The sequence below is a fragment of the Arvicola amphibius genome, chromosome 5 (genome assembly GCF_903992535.2).
Source record: "Arvicola amphibius chromosome 5, mArvAmp1.2, whole genome shotgun sequence".
In the NCBI taxonomy this organism is placed as follows: Eukaryota; Metazoa; Chordata; class Mammalia; order Rodentia; family Cricetidae; genus Arvicola; species Arvicola amphibius.
The window spans coordinates 130,279,544-130,292,470 of record NC_052051.1 but is presented as its reverse complement, the minus strand read 5'-3'; positions in this window follow the sequence as shown (position 1 = coordinate 130,292,470).

Here is a 12,927-nt window from a genome sequence, read left to right as displayed (position 1 = left end):
TCCCATCACGCTACATATGGAGACTGATTTACTTGTTGTCTACTGTGCTAGCTAATCCTCATTGCCAACTCCATAGGCAATTAGAAGTGACTAGGAAATGATGAGGCCTACCTTTGGGTGTGTCTGTGGAAGAGATTGCAAAGATTGACCAAGAGTTAAATCCAGCATTGTCCCATGGACTAGTGGCCTGGACAGAACAAGATGAGGATGGCCAGCAAGCCAAGAGTGTGTCAGTTTTCTCTTTGTCCTTTATTTCCACTGGCTGTGGTGTAGGCTTTCCTAACTCCATGACACTTGCCTCAGCAGGTTGGGACAAGCAACTATGGTTCAAACCCAATCAGGAACCAAAAGAAATGTTTCCTCCTTGCTTCTTTTAGATATTTTGGTTATGGTGATACAATATGTAAGAAATACATGTTTTCCTCTGTTCACATTTGTCATTTTAAAACAAGAAACTGGGGGCTAGCTGAGCTGTCACCGCAAAAAGCTAAGCAGAGAGAATGACATGTGGGAATTCTAAAATTGGGACACACTTAGATGTGCCAAACAAGGGACAGTAAGATTGGTGGGTTGATTCCACTAAGGGGATACCACCTGACATACAAGTAGAACCAAACCTGAAAGCGTAAACACTTCCTATGTCTTGAAGCTGGAGCAAGGACCATAGTGCTTTAAGACTGAGGACTGTGGGGCAGAGAAGCAGGAAGCCAAGTCCCGTCAGTGAAGTCTCAGGTAGAGGAGCCACTGATCAGTTGTCGCTTTAAAGAGCAGGTCAGAAAGTCATCCCCCAAGTGCATCACTGAGAGCACTGAGATTCGCAGGAGGAAAAACAGTTCTGCCATTTTGGCCAAATTAAAGCATGTTTTTATTAAAATAGTAAATACTGACCGAGATGGAATTTGGTTGGGACTACCATCTGAAAACTTCCCAGTTGAGTGGTCCCAAGATACATGTTGGCCGGGCTTATATACACAAAACGCATAGGTCACTATACTTTTCCATGAGACTTTGCTGTTATTTTCCAAGAACTACAAATCCCAGCATTCCAGGAAGCTACCTGATCTTTGGGCAAATGGGGCTTGCAAGTTAATTTGGGATCAGACATTATCCCACAGGTTTGTACAGTTCTTTTATATTTTGGGGGGTTATGTAGTGCTAAGATTATAGACTTCCACACCAGCTCTTTCCTTTGTAGTTCTGAGTCTTGCATAATATAAGCAAGTACTCTACCACTGATTAACAGCCCAGCCCAGAACACTGTCTGTTTACAGAAATTCCATCCCCAATACACCTCCGCATATAAAAGAAAGATCCTACTAGACTTCTTTTTTTTTTAAATGTTTTATTTATTTATTATGTATACAATATTCTGTCTGTGTGTATGCCTGCAGGCCAGAAGAGGGCACCAGACCCCACTACAGATGGTTGTAAGCCACCATGTGGTTGCTGGGAATTGAACTCAGGACCTTTGGAAGAGCAGGCAATGCTCTTAACCTCTGAGTCATCTCTCCAGCCCTCCTACTAGATTTCTAAGAGCTCTTTCCCATACATAGCTGTCTCCCCTGTACTTGGCCAAATATGTTTCTCTGTAGCAATGCCTATTGCTATTTCTAAGACTTTGAACTTCATCTTCATTGAAACAAGTTTATTTTCGACTTCATACTTTATTGGTTGCACAAACATTAATTATATTTTATAACTGGGAGAGCAATTACACCTTGTATAATAAACCGCTTCAGGAAAAGATGTACCCAACACATAAAGGACACAACCTGTGGGAAGAGGCGCGCCCGAGAACTAGTTAGTATTCCATCATTAGTTAACCAAGTCTCTGCGGTGCTTCCTTTGGATACCTGAGGTCAAAGACCGGGATCTAGGATGAAAGTCTTATCCAACAGATGTAAACAAGTTAACATGCACTCTTAATCAATGAAAGAAAGTTCTTGATAGAGGGAGCCATTATCAGGTTAGGGAGAAACCTGGTGCTAGGGAAATACCCAGGGATACCCAGAGATGACCCCAGCTAAGATCCTAAGCAATAGTGGAGAGGGTGCTTGAACCATCTTCTCCTGTAATCAGATTGGTAACCACCCTAATTGTCATCTTAGAACCTTCATCCAGTAACTGATGCAAGCAGATGCAGAGATTCACAGCCAAGTACTGGGCCAAGCTCCTGGAGTCCAGTTGAAGAAAGGGAGGAGGGATTTGATGAGCAAGTTGGGGGGCCCAGGGGTGTCAAGATTATGATGGTGAAACCCACGAAGGCAGCTGATCCAAGCTAGTCGGAGTTTCATGGACTCTAAACTGACAGCTGGGGATCCTGCATGGAAATGAACTAGGTCCTCTGCACGTGAGTGACAGTTTTGTGGCTTGGTCTGTTTGTAGGGACCCAGGCAGTGGGACCAGGATCTATCCCTGGTGCATGAGCTGGCTTTTCAGAGCCTATTCCCTATGGTGGGATGCCTTGCTCAGGCTTGATGCAGTAGGGAGAGGCTTGGTCCTGCCTCAACTTGAAGTGCCAGGCTGTGTTGACTCCCCAGGCAAGGCTGTACCCTCTCTGAGGAGCGGATGGAAGGTGGAGGAGGGGGAAGTGGGAAGAGGCAAGGAAAGGGGAACTGTGGTTAGTATGTAAAATGAATACAAAATTTCAAATAATTTTTTTTTTAAAAAAATGCGCTCTTAAACACAAACTTTTGGACAAATAGCTTTTCCTAGTGACTGTCCTCAGCTGACATCACTTGCTGCCTAGTTGGAGCTCAGCCTATACAAAACACTGTATCCCTTGTCTCAAGCCTTCATATTTTATACTGTGGTATGTTCAAGGCCTACCCTAGGCTCAACTGGAGGAATTTTAAAGCAGATGAAAGGGGGCAAAGAAAGCTATTGACCTTAACGATCTCTCCTGGGGTCTAGGGAGACGGCTCAGTTGGTATGGTGCTTGCTGAACAAGCTTAAGAACCAAAGTTCAGATCTCTAGGAGGGAGCAGTGGTAGATGCCTGTACGTTCTGGGGAGACGGAGGCAGGAAGATCTCGGGGGATTGCTAGCTAGCCAGTGTAGCAGAGCTGGTGAGCCTCCAGTTCAGAGGGAGAATCTCTCTCCAAAATGTAAGGTAAACTGTGATAGAGAAAAACGCCTAATGCTGACTGCCAGCCTCTACACACACATAGACATATGAGCACAGGCACACACATGGACACACATACGTGCACACCACGCACACAATGGTCTCCGTTGCTATTGCACAAATAGTCGCCCTTGTCCTTAGCTGGCATACACTGCTGCCCGCTCTGGGCTCAGCATTATGTAAATGCTTTCCTCCATTGTCTCAATTTAGCCTCAGAGCATCAGTTTTTTCCCTTGAGGGAGAGACAGGCATCAGCCCTGTTATTTACCCATAAGCAACTGAGGCAAAGAAAGTCACTTAGTGACCGTGACTAGCCGAAAGCTGTGGTCACCCTGCCTCCTTGTCCTCCAGTATGAGCAGCAACCAGGTGGCCTGGCTCCGTCCCCCATTCCCTCTCACAGAACCCTTGAGATAATTTTTATATTGCGACAGAAAGGTTTCCTTCAATCACCCCCTCCATGCAAAGTAATCACCCAAATGAACAAGACCAGAAGAAGACATTGGTCAAGGGCATACCGAGTGTTTGGCATCACCCTAGAATCCCAAGCAAGGGGCAAGTTGTAGGTACCTCACCTCACTTCAGAATTCTTGAGGGAGTCAAGTGAGCCATGGTACAACCAATGAACATCTCCCCTGGAAGCCATAATGAATTCAACTCTTTGCTTGTACTAAAACCAAATCTATCTATCTATCTATCTATCTATCTATCTATCTATCTATCTATCTGTATCTATTTGTTTATTTTGATTTTTTGAAACAGAGTTTCTCTGTGTAACAGTCCTGGCTGCTGAAACTCACTCTGTAGACCAGGCTGGACTTGAACTCACAGAGATCAAGCCTCATGATCAATGCCTCTGCCTCCTGAGTGCTGGGATTAAATGTGTGGGTCACCTCTAGTCTAAAACCCAATTTTTATTACGTGCATTACACTTAATGAGACTTTTCAGTTTTCAAAGATAATTGAATAAAGAGAAAAAAATGAACAAGACAAAATATTCAGAAGTAGCCATGAACAAACAACTCATTCATTGAGTGCCCAGATTCATCAAAGGCTAAATGTTACCCACTGCGTTTATGGTTTTATAATAGATTAATACACAGTTGTTATAACTTATTCCAGGGATACAGAAAAGCATGAGATACCAAAAAAAGCGCACCAAAATCTCCCACTCAATGACAAAAACGTTAATTTATATCTCTTGCTTGACATTCACAGATAAAATGTTAATGTCATGCTTATTTCTCTGTAAATAATCACCTCAGATTTCACCTTTGTGGAGGGGGATGTGTCAACGACACCAGGAATCATCTCTTGAGGGTATTATGGGAACACCTTCTGCAAACCCAATTAAAGTCAAGCAAACACTAGGATGCAGACACGACCGAGTCCCATGTCAAGCACCCAGGCATTTAGACAGTCTGCCTCTGTCTCTTCCCTTGTGAGCATACATACGTGGTCTCCCCGGTAGAACTGGCTTCTTTTTATGCTTCCACCATATCATTGATCAGTGTTTAATTAAATTGAATTCCATTGATTTATTGCAGTGTGCTGAATTGAGTTGAATTAAAGAGACTCATATGGGAATGGTTGAGCGGTTGTTAACATTTCTTTATTCTGTGGCACTTCGTGCCTTCAGTACCATGGTCTTCACAACAGAACAGAGAGACATAATCCTTGGAGATAGCATATCTCCTCAAGTCTCTGTGTACAGTGGTGCTATTGCATCTGCATCCAAAGTCCAAAGTAAACAAATTACGCTACCACAGTGCTCTTGGAATTTAAGTCAGAGGAAAAGAACTCCCTTTCTTTTTATATAATGGTCAGGCGTACATATTGTTTTTGTTTTGAGAATCATAGTATAATCTGGGCCTAAAATCCCATTTCTCCTAAGGAAAGGACTTCTGCTAATAAGTATTTTAAATATTAAAGCCTCCTGCTGGGAGACCCCAAGAAGTTTCAAAGAAAATCATCTAATGGCTCAGCCTTTATGACTTCTCACTAGGGAATTATTGGGAATCACTAGCAGGGGTATCTTTTTGGCATCCTGGCTCTTGTTGAAATTACAAAAGGTATCATTGTCCCAAGCAACACAAGGGGAGGGGGGGTCCTGTGTCTGGTCACTGCAATGATAAACGTTCTTTATAGAGATAAGAGGTTTAGAAAAACTTCTTGGGTTCTAACTACTATTACAGCTGTGAGATTTTTAAAAATTCTATGTCCAAATACAAAGCAGAATTCTTTAATACGCAGCCTGGCCGGGCAATTGGTCCGTGTCTTGAGGTGAGATTTACAATTGAAACACATCTCCTCTTCAAAACTAAGCAAAAAGGCAAGCGTCATCATATTGGAAATCAACTTCACCTCATAGACTGGGGTCTAGAAGGAAAGTAAGACAAACTGGAGCCTGTTCTTTGTCCATAGATTCAGACAAACCAAAGAAGAAGAGAAAATATAAACCCCTACGGCTGGTAACTGGCCGCCATCTGGCTCCCATAAACCCCCAGAGAGCAGAGGAAGCACTTGAGTGCTAAATTGGACAAAGGTTATAGCCCAGACATCAGAAACCAGCACGTTCACAGGTAGCCATGCCCTCGTTTGCAATGATTTGTGAATGGCAGCGGGAACAGTTTGTTTCTTGTTCATAGTCATTCTCTTCCTGCCTAGGAGCAGAGTCTTGAGTCTTATTTTAGGAGGCATCCGGGAATCCAGATGCAGGACGTCATTCTTCAGCCTCCCTTGAAGTTGCATGTGGTCATCCCTTGGAGAAGATCTGGTTAACGACAAGAAACCACATTGTTTGTAGTGTTTACTACATAGTTCCTTACGAGTCGGGAAATGAGCCCTTTCCGTTTACACTAAACATGAAAACATAGGCCCTCTTTCAGGGGAGGTGGATCGGGGAATGAAAATGATTCATGCCACTCCTTTGTTTACCATTTCTGAAGCTAGCCTGCTTCAGAAATTAAACATTTTTATCACTTAAACGACTTATCTGAGAGCGCAGTGCTGTTTGCAAGGAAGTGAATCTGAACTAATGCAGATTAAAAACAAAGACAGAGTTATATAATGCCCAAGATGGACTGACCAGCCAAGGTTTACACAAACTAATGAAAAATAGTGCTCAAAATTCAATGAGTAAGAGGGGGGCAAGGGGAGCCCAAGAAAAGGCTATGGCAGCGATCACGCCGTTCTCCCTCCACTGAGCCTAAACATAGCTAACTGCCTAACACGTCTCAAACCGGAGAAAATTCCTGCCATTACTATCAGTTCTTTAGACCAAGTGCAATCTAAGATTCAATGCCCGAGGTTTCAATGAAAATATTTGTAGCTTTTAGGGTACATTTTTCCTGATAAGCACAGACAAGGCTTCTGGTCCTTGCCCTCGAGACAAGGATATATTATTACTGCCGTGTGGATAGTCAATGCCCCCAATCCCACATCCACTGAGAATAGACAGACTTGAACTCTTATCAACTGCTTGGTGCTGTAGGTCCACACAAGGGGCTCTGTTCTTTGTATATAAAGCCACTGTCAACGTCTTTTTTTCTACTCCAACAAATGAACAGATGATAACCACAGTGTGAACCGCCCATGGGCTTGCCCACAGTGAGGATAAACCCCCAGCTTGCCAACCATGACTGTCATTTTCCCCACCCTTCCCTCCCCCACCCCAGGAAATCAATCAGGACTTAGAGTGAAAATGACATTATTATAAAAGATGTAATGAGGTGGCAGCTTTGAGTTTGCTTTACACAGATAGGAAATCATATTGAATGTTCATAAATAACTGTTTTTATTTGGAGTTTTTGGTACCAATGCTGATGCAAATTTCACCAACATGCAGCAACAGCTTGGAGAAAGCCATCTATTACCTCAATGATCTCCCAGCCCGAGAGAGCCTTCCCCCGCATGGAAAGTAATTCACCAGGTAAACAGCTGAGCAGATTTCCTTGTGCAAATGAATACCAAATAAAAATCTCTTTAATGATAATAATGAGGATGCTGATCAGAGCCAATTATTTCAAGCTTCATAATTTGTATATTAACTAAACATTCTCATAATTAGGCAAGTTAGCCTAGGGAAATACCATTCATTAAAGGCTCTAGTGTTTCTTTGCTTCTGAAACTTCGGCTCTCAAACATTCCTGTGAATGGGAAGTAAACTGGTAGGTAACAAGAAGCCTGAAAGGGGAATTTCAAACAACTTTAGGCTATTATTAATCTAGCCTATTAGTCATAACCCGGAGTCTGGAGGGAAGCTGACCAGAGCTAATAATATACCACCCGAGAACTGGCTAGCCTTTTTACCTTTCTGCTCTGTGTGTCCTTAGGGCAGGCTCATCTTCTTGGAATCCCAAAATGGCCACTCCATAATCCATTCTTGAGGAAGTAGAAGGGAGAGGCTGAGGGCGGAGGGGATAATGAGGTGAGACATTTTCCAAAGTGTCAATGAGCTCTACCAACACCTTTCATTACATAGCAGTGATTCCAAGTATCCTGGGCCACCTCCAGCTACAAAATATTCTAGAAACAGGAAAGACTTGAGTGCAAAAAGCTTCAGGGTAGGAGATGGAAATGAAAGGGCAGGCAAGCTCTCAGCACTGTCTTGTGTCTCCCTGCAATCAGAAGGGTAAAGAAATACTACAATTGGCAGATTCTACAAGCTCTTTTAAAGTTTGTAAGGGCATCATCAAAACTCTATTTGCAAAACAATGGGAACATAAAAGATTCATGCTTGGTGTTACAGAATATTATTTTAACTAGACAAAGATGTGTTACCTTTGTTTATGCTGCAGAATATTACTTTAACTGTGTAAAGGTGTGTTACCTTTGCTTATGCTACATTTGTCTAATTAGGAAAAGATGGGTTGAATTTAATTCACCTTGCTGGCCTAATGTAACCAATTGGTCTGATAAAAAGCTGAATGGCCAGTAGCTAAGCAGAGAAAGGATGGGCAGGCCTAACAGGCAGAGAGAATAAATAGGAGAAATTTAGGCTCCAAAGAGAATGGGAGGAATGAGAGAAGAAGGAAGAGAGGAGAACAAAGGAGATGTTGGAGGCATGATGCCAGGCAGATGCCAGACAGACAGACAGACACCAGAGGTAGTGAAAGTAAGATATACAGAAATAAGACCCAAGGCAAAAAGTAGACACAGAGAAACAAGTCAATTTAAGTTAAAAGACGAGCCAGAAACATGCCTAAACTAGACCAAACTTTCAAAACTAATAATAAGTCTCAGTATCATGTTTGGGAGCTGGATGGTGGCATAAAAGAAACAGCCTAGTATACTTTTTGGGTAGCTGTGGGCCAATAAAGAGACAAGTACCTCTGTCTGTATGGAAGCACAAGCCAGACCCAGACAAACCTGAACAACAGACAGCTACCCTTAGCAATCTAGTAGTGGGGTAGAGTGGGGGTGGGTCCTATCAAAGATGAAAGGGGGGGCTGAAAGTTCGTTTCTCCTATTTGAAATCATTCTTTGTTTCTTGTTTATCACGAAAACATTCTTGTTCATTTTATTTAACCTTCTGTTTTGCCCAGATCTTACGATTTCAAAAGAGAAGATTCTGACAAAGGCACCCAGGGATGCTTTTCTCAAGTCTTGCCTTGAACTTCGCTGCTCTGGTTAGTTGGGCCTTTCTTTATAAGGAGTTTATTTGTCCATAATGGGAACATGATTGTTGTGGAATAATCTTTTTTGTGTACTGTGAAGGTGGGTTAATCAAATTGTTTTAATAAAAAGCCGAACAGTCAATAAGTAGGCAGGATCTCCAGTCACAGAGGACACTGGAAAGAAGGGGAATCACCAGCCAGATGGCAAGGAAGCAAGATGAGCAATATGGAAATGAGGTAATAAAGCTACAAAACAGAAGCTAGATTAAAAGAACTGGGCTAATTTAAGTTATAAGAGCTAGGTAGAAACAAGCCTAAGTTATTGACTGGGCTTTCATAATTAATAAGAAGTCTCCATGTGGCTATTTAGGAGCTGGCAATTGAGACAGAAAAATCTGCCTACATATGAAATCCTGCCTAGCTATTTTTAAATCAATCTGAGTGATACATCTTCACAGTGTACAGAAGGATTATTCCACAACAAATGGTTTGACATCTGACAATCAAGCAAAGCCCTTCCTGCCTCTCACATCAACAACCAGGACAAACAGCCATCCTGGAATGAGCATGTTGCTGCCAGTTTTGTGGATGATGTTTAAGATGGAGGAACAGCCTCCTCTTATAGGAACGCACAGACACACTCTGCAGAGCTAACAACAACAAAATGTTGACTTCACACCGATTTGACTTTCAGATACATTGTAAAATTCTAGATACTTTGTAAGTTCTACATACATCATAAGTTCTAGATACATCATAAGTTCTAGGTAGGCCATAAATTCTAGATACATTATAAGTTCTAAATTTTTGAGAAAACAGTTGATAAAGTTTAAACTTATAATACCAAATTGTGTAAACCTAAACTTAAACATTCATTTAATAAGAAATTTCTGAAACTATTATTAATCATTAGAAATTATCCAGGGACTGGAGAGATGGCTCAAAGGTTAAGAATACTGCTCTTCTAGAGGCCCCAAATTTGATTCCCAGTACTCACATAGCTGCTCACAATTATTTACCCCAGCTCCAGGGGAAATGATGCCTTTTTCTGGCCTCCACAGGCACCTGGCACACAGACATACATACACATACAGATAAAACACTCACACACATAAACAATTTTTAATTAAAAAAGCAAAAATGTTAACATATTTGAGTTCACAATGATCCTCACAGTAATCCCAGGCAAAAATTACTCAGTTTTAAAAATAGATAGAAATATTGATTCAATAGCTTTTATGACTTTTCCGTATGAAAATGAATCACCCCATCTACAGATTGATAGAGCAAGGCAGCAAGTCATAACAAATAACTCTGTCAGCAGAGCATAACTTTGCAAATGAGAACGTAGACTCCAGCTTTCGTTCTAGGATTCCTAACTAGTAATTTTCCATTGGAAACACCAAAAGCCACCATTCTTATTTTGGGTCTTTGTTAGTAAGTATCTCTTAAGATGTCTTTGTCCAAAACACAATTAGAACATGCATCTAGCACTAGCAAGATCTTGTGTTCTTAAGCTCTCAGATCATCAGTCCCCTGAAGTAAGAAATACACTATTGATCTTTTCTCCTTTATCAAGTAGACTGATAAATTTGAAATGTGAAACTACTTAACGGAGCAAGTGTGTGTTCGAACTTTAACTTGTTCCATATGCTCAAAACATCATTTCCATGATTTGTTGAACTCAGCTTGTCTTCAAGGTTCGCCTGTGTTGTGGTGTGTGTTTCTTTTGGAAACTGAACATTCCCACTGTGTGTGTGCAATACACTTTATCTACCACTTACCTGTAGGTACTTGAGTTGCTTCTCTTTGTGATTCTTGGAAATCATGTCACTATGAGCAAGTGTGTACAAATATCTCTTTGAACCCTTGTTTTCAACTCCTCTGTTTCTATTTAAGAAAAAATTAGCAGGAAAGCTGAATGCTGGTGTTCATTTCATATGTAAGGAAAAAAACCAAAAATATCAAAAAATGCTGAGAGGCGGTGGTACATGCCTTTAATCCCAGCACTTGGGGGGCAGAAGCAGGTGGATCTCTGTGATTTTGAGGCCAGCCTGGTATACTGAGCGAGTTCTAGGACAGCCAGGACTGTTATACAGAGAAACTTTGTCTCAGAAAACCAAAAATAAAATCAAAATCCCTCAGGAATAATAGAATATATAATGCACTAGGCATCAGAGCCAGGGTATGGGCAATACAAAGAATATCTTCTTTTCTGGCTTCCCGGCTTCCAATCCTATAAGACTTGATTATGTTCCAGTTTCCTTATCTGTGAAAACAAAGGCTCTAAGGGATTGGTTACTACGTCTAAGCACTAATCAGCTGAGGACTGTCTCCTGCAAAACTCATACTACGGTGTTATTTGATGCTCCAGGACCAGATCCAAGTTCAGGCTTCAAAGTGTGGATTTCTTCCCAGTTTTACAGAAAGAGAAATTAAGAATAGTTTAAAAAGCAGTAGGGTTTTTTCAAAAATATACAGCTGAAAGGAAAATTAGGGCACCAATTCATCCCAGCACCCACCTAGGGGCTTATACCTGACCATAACTTCAGTTCCATGGACCCAACGCCCTTTTCTGTAGGCACCAGGTATATACATGGTGTGCAGAAAGACAAGCACACACACACACACACATATACACATAAAAATACAAGTAAAATATTTAAATAAAGTTTAACTAAGAGAATTTCAACAATTGCATTATTGTAATGAGGTTTTTCAGATTGCACGTTACATTTTCAAGGTGTGTGTATGAGAGAGAGAGAGAGAGAGAGAGAGAGAGAGAGAGAGCCAGAGAAAGATCTAGAGAGCAAGAGAGAGAAAGAGTAGAAGATCAAGAGAGAGAGAGAGAGAGAGAGAGAGAGAGAGAGAGATTTTGTTGGTCTCTAAATTAGGTAGTATTCATCTTCAACTTCCTCACATTAATTGATTTATTTTATCCAGTTTGGAAGACTTCTTGGTTCAAATAAATTAGTAATAACAAACTTTCCTTTTTGTTTTCTGTTAAGAAAACAGTTTATTTAAGTCTGCGTTTCTATGGTGTTACCAAGCCCACCTTGTGTTTAGGCACCAAAGCCAGTTGTCCTGTACCTCCAGAGCCTGGAGAAGCATCTTGGCTCTGGAGCAACAAAGCAGAGAGAGCATGCAACTACTTTTTCTCCGGGACGGAGGTTATGACGTACTTCTCTAGCCTTCTACGCTCTGCGATGCCCCGCAGGATGAATAGAGAAATATTGATTACAACTGTTCCCCATGTGCCAACAACTGCATTTCTGATCTAAAGCGTGACAGCATTCCCATCCCTTTCTGCTTCCATTTGTGCAGTGTCCATTGAGAGCCTACATGCTCAGCCTTCGAAGCTGTGGCTTGCGGGTAGCGTCTTAACCTCCGAGCCTCAGTTCCCCCATTTCTAAGGAGAGTCCAGTGGAAGAGCCCGTGCACATTCTATACGACAATGACAGCGCTGGCTGTGTCCGTGCCCCCACCCCCACCCCCACCCCTGGGATCACTGGGAATCTGTTAGTGATGACTGCCATCCGGTACTGTGCGCTCCTGACCCTGAGCCTCTGCCAGGGCTTACCCTACTACCTCTGCTGATGACAGAACCCACATATACCATCTAATTCTGAACCTTTCTTCTGGCTCCAGGCCCTTGGGGCTCGCCTAATGCATTCAGGCACTCATTCTACAGTCTGATGGATTTCCAAAGCAAGCGCCGCCCTTTCTTATCACACTCTCCCAGGCCTCCATCCTGCTTCCACGTCCAGCTGCCCAGCAGGGCTCCAACACTAACACCGGTTAAGGTTTGGGCTTCAAAAGCTCTCTTTTTACAACCTGACCCGAGGAGACTGGCTGGGGTGCATGTGGCTTGGCTGCTGTCTGCTGGGTAACCTTCCCAGTCTTCTGAAATCCCAGAAGACTGGAGCCTGTACAAACCCTCACACAACTCTCCTCCCAATCTGTTCTGGAATGATTTCGGGGCTGAAGCCATGTCTCTTGCCCTGAATCACAGGATGTCAGCCTCGGAGCCAGGAGCCGGAGCCAGCTCTCAGCTTTCCCATGGCTCTGTTCTACCCACTCATCTATAATGCCAAGAAGGGAAAAAAAAAAAAAAAAGACTCAGACATTTCATCAACCTGTCTCTTGTGTCAAATTGCGTTATTCTCAAATTGTGTAAGACTTATG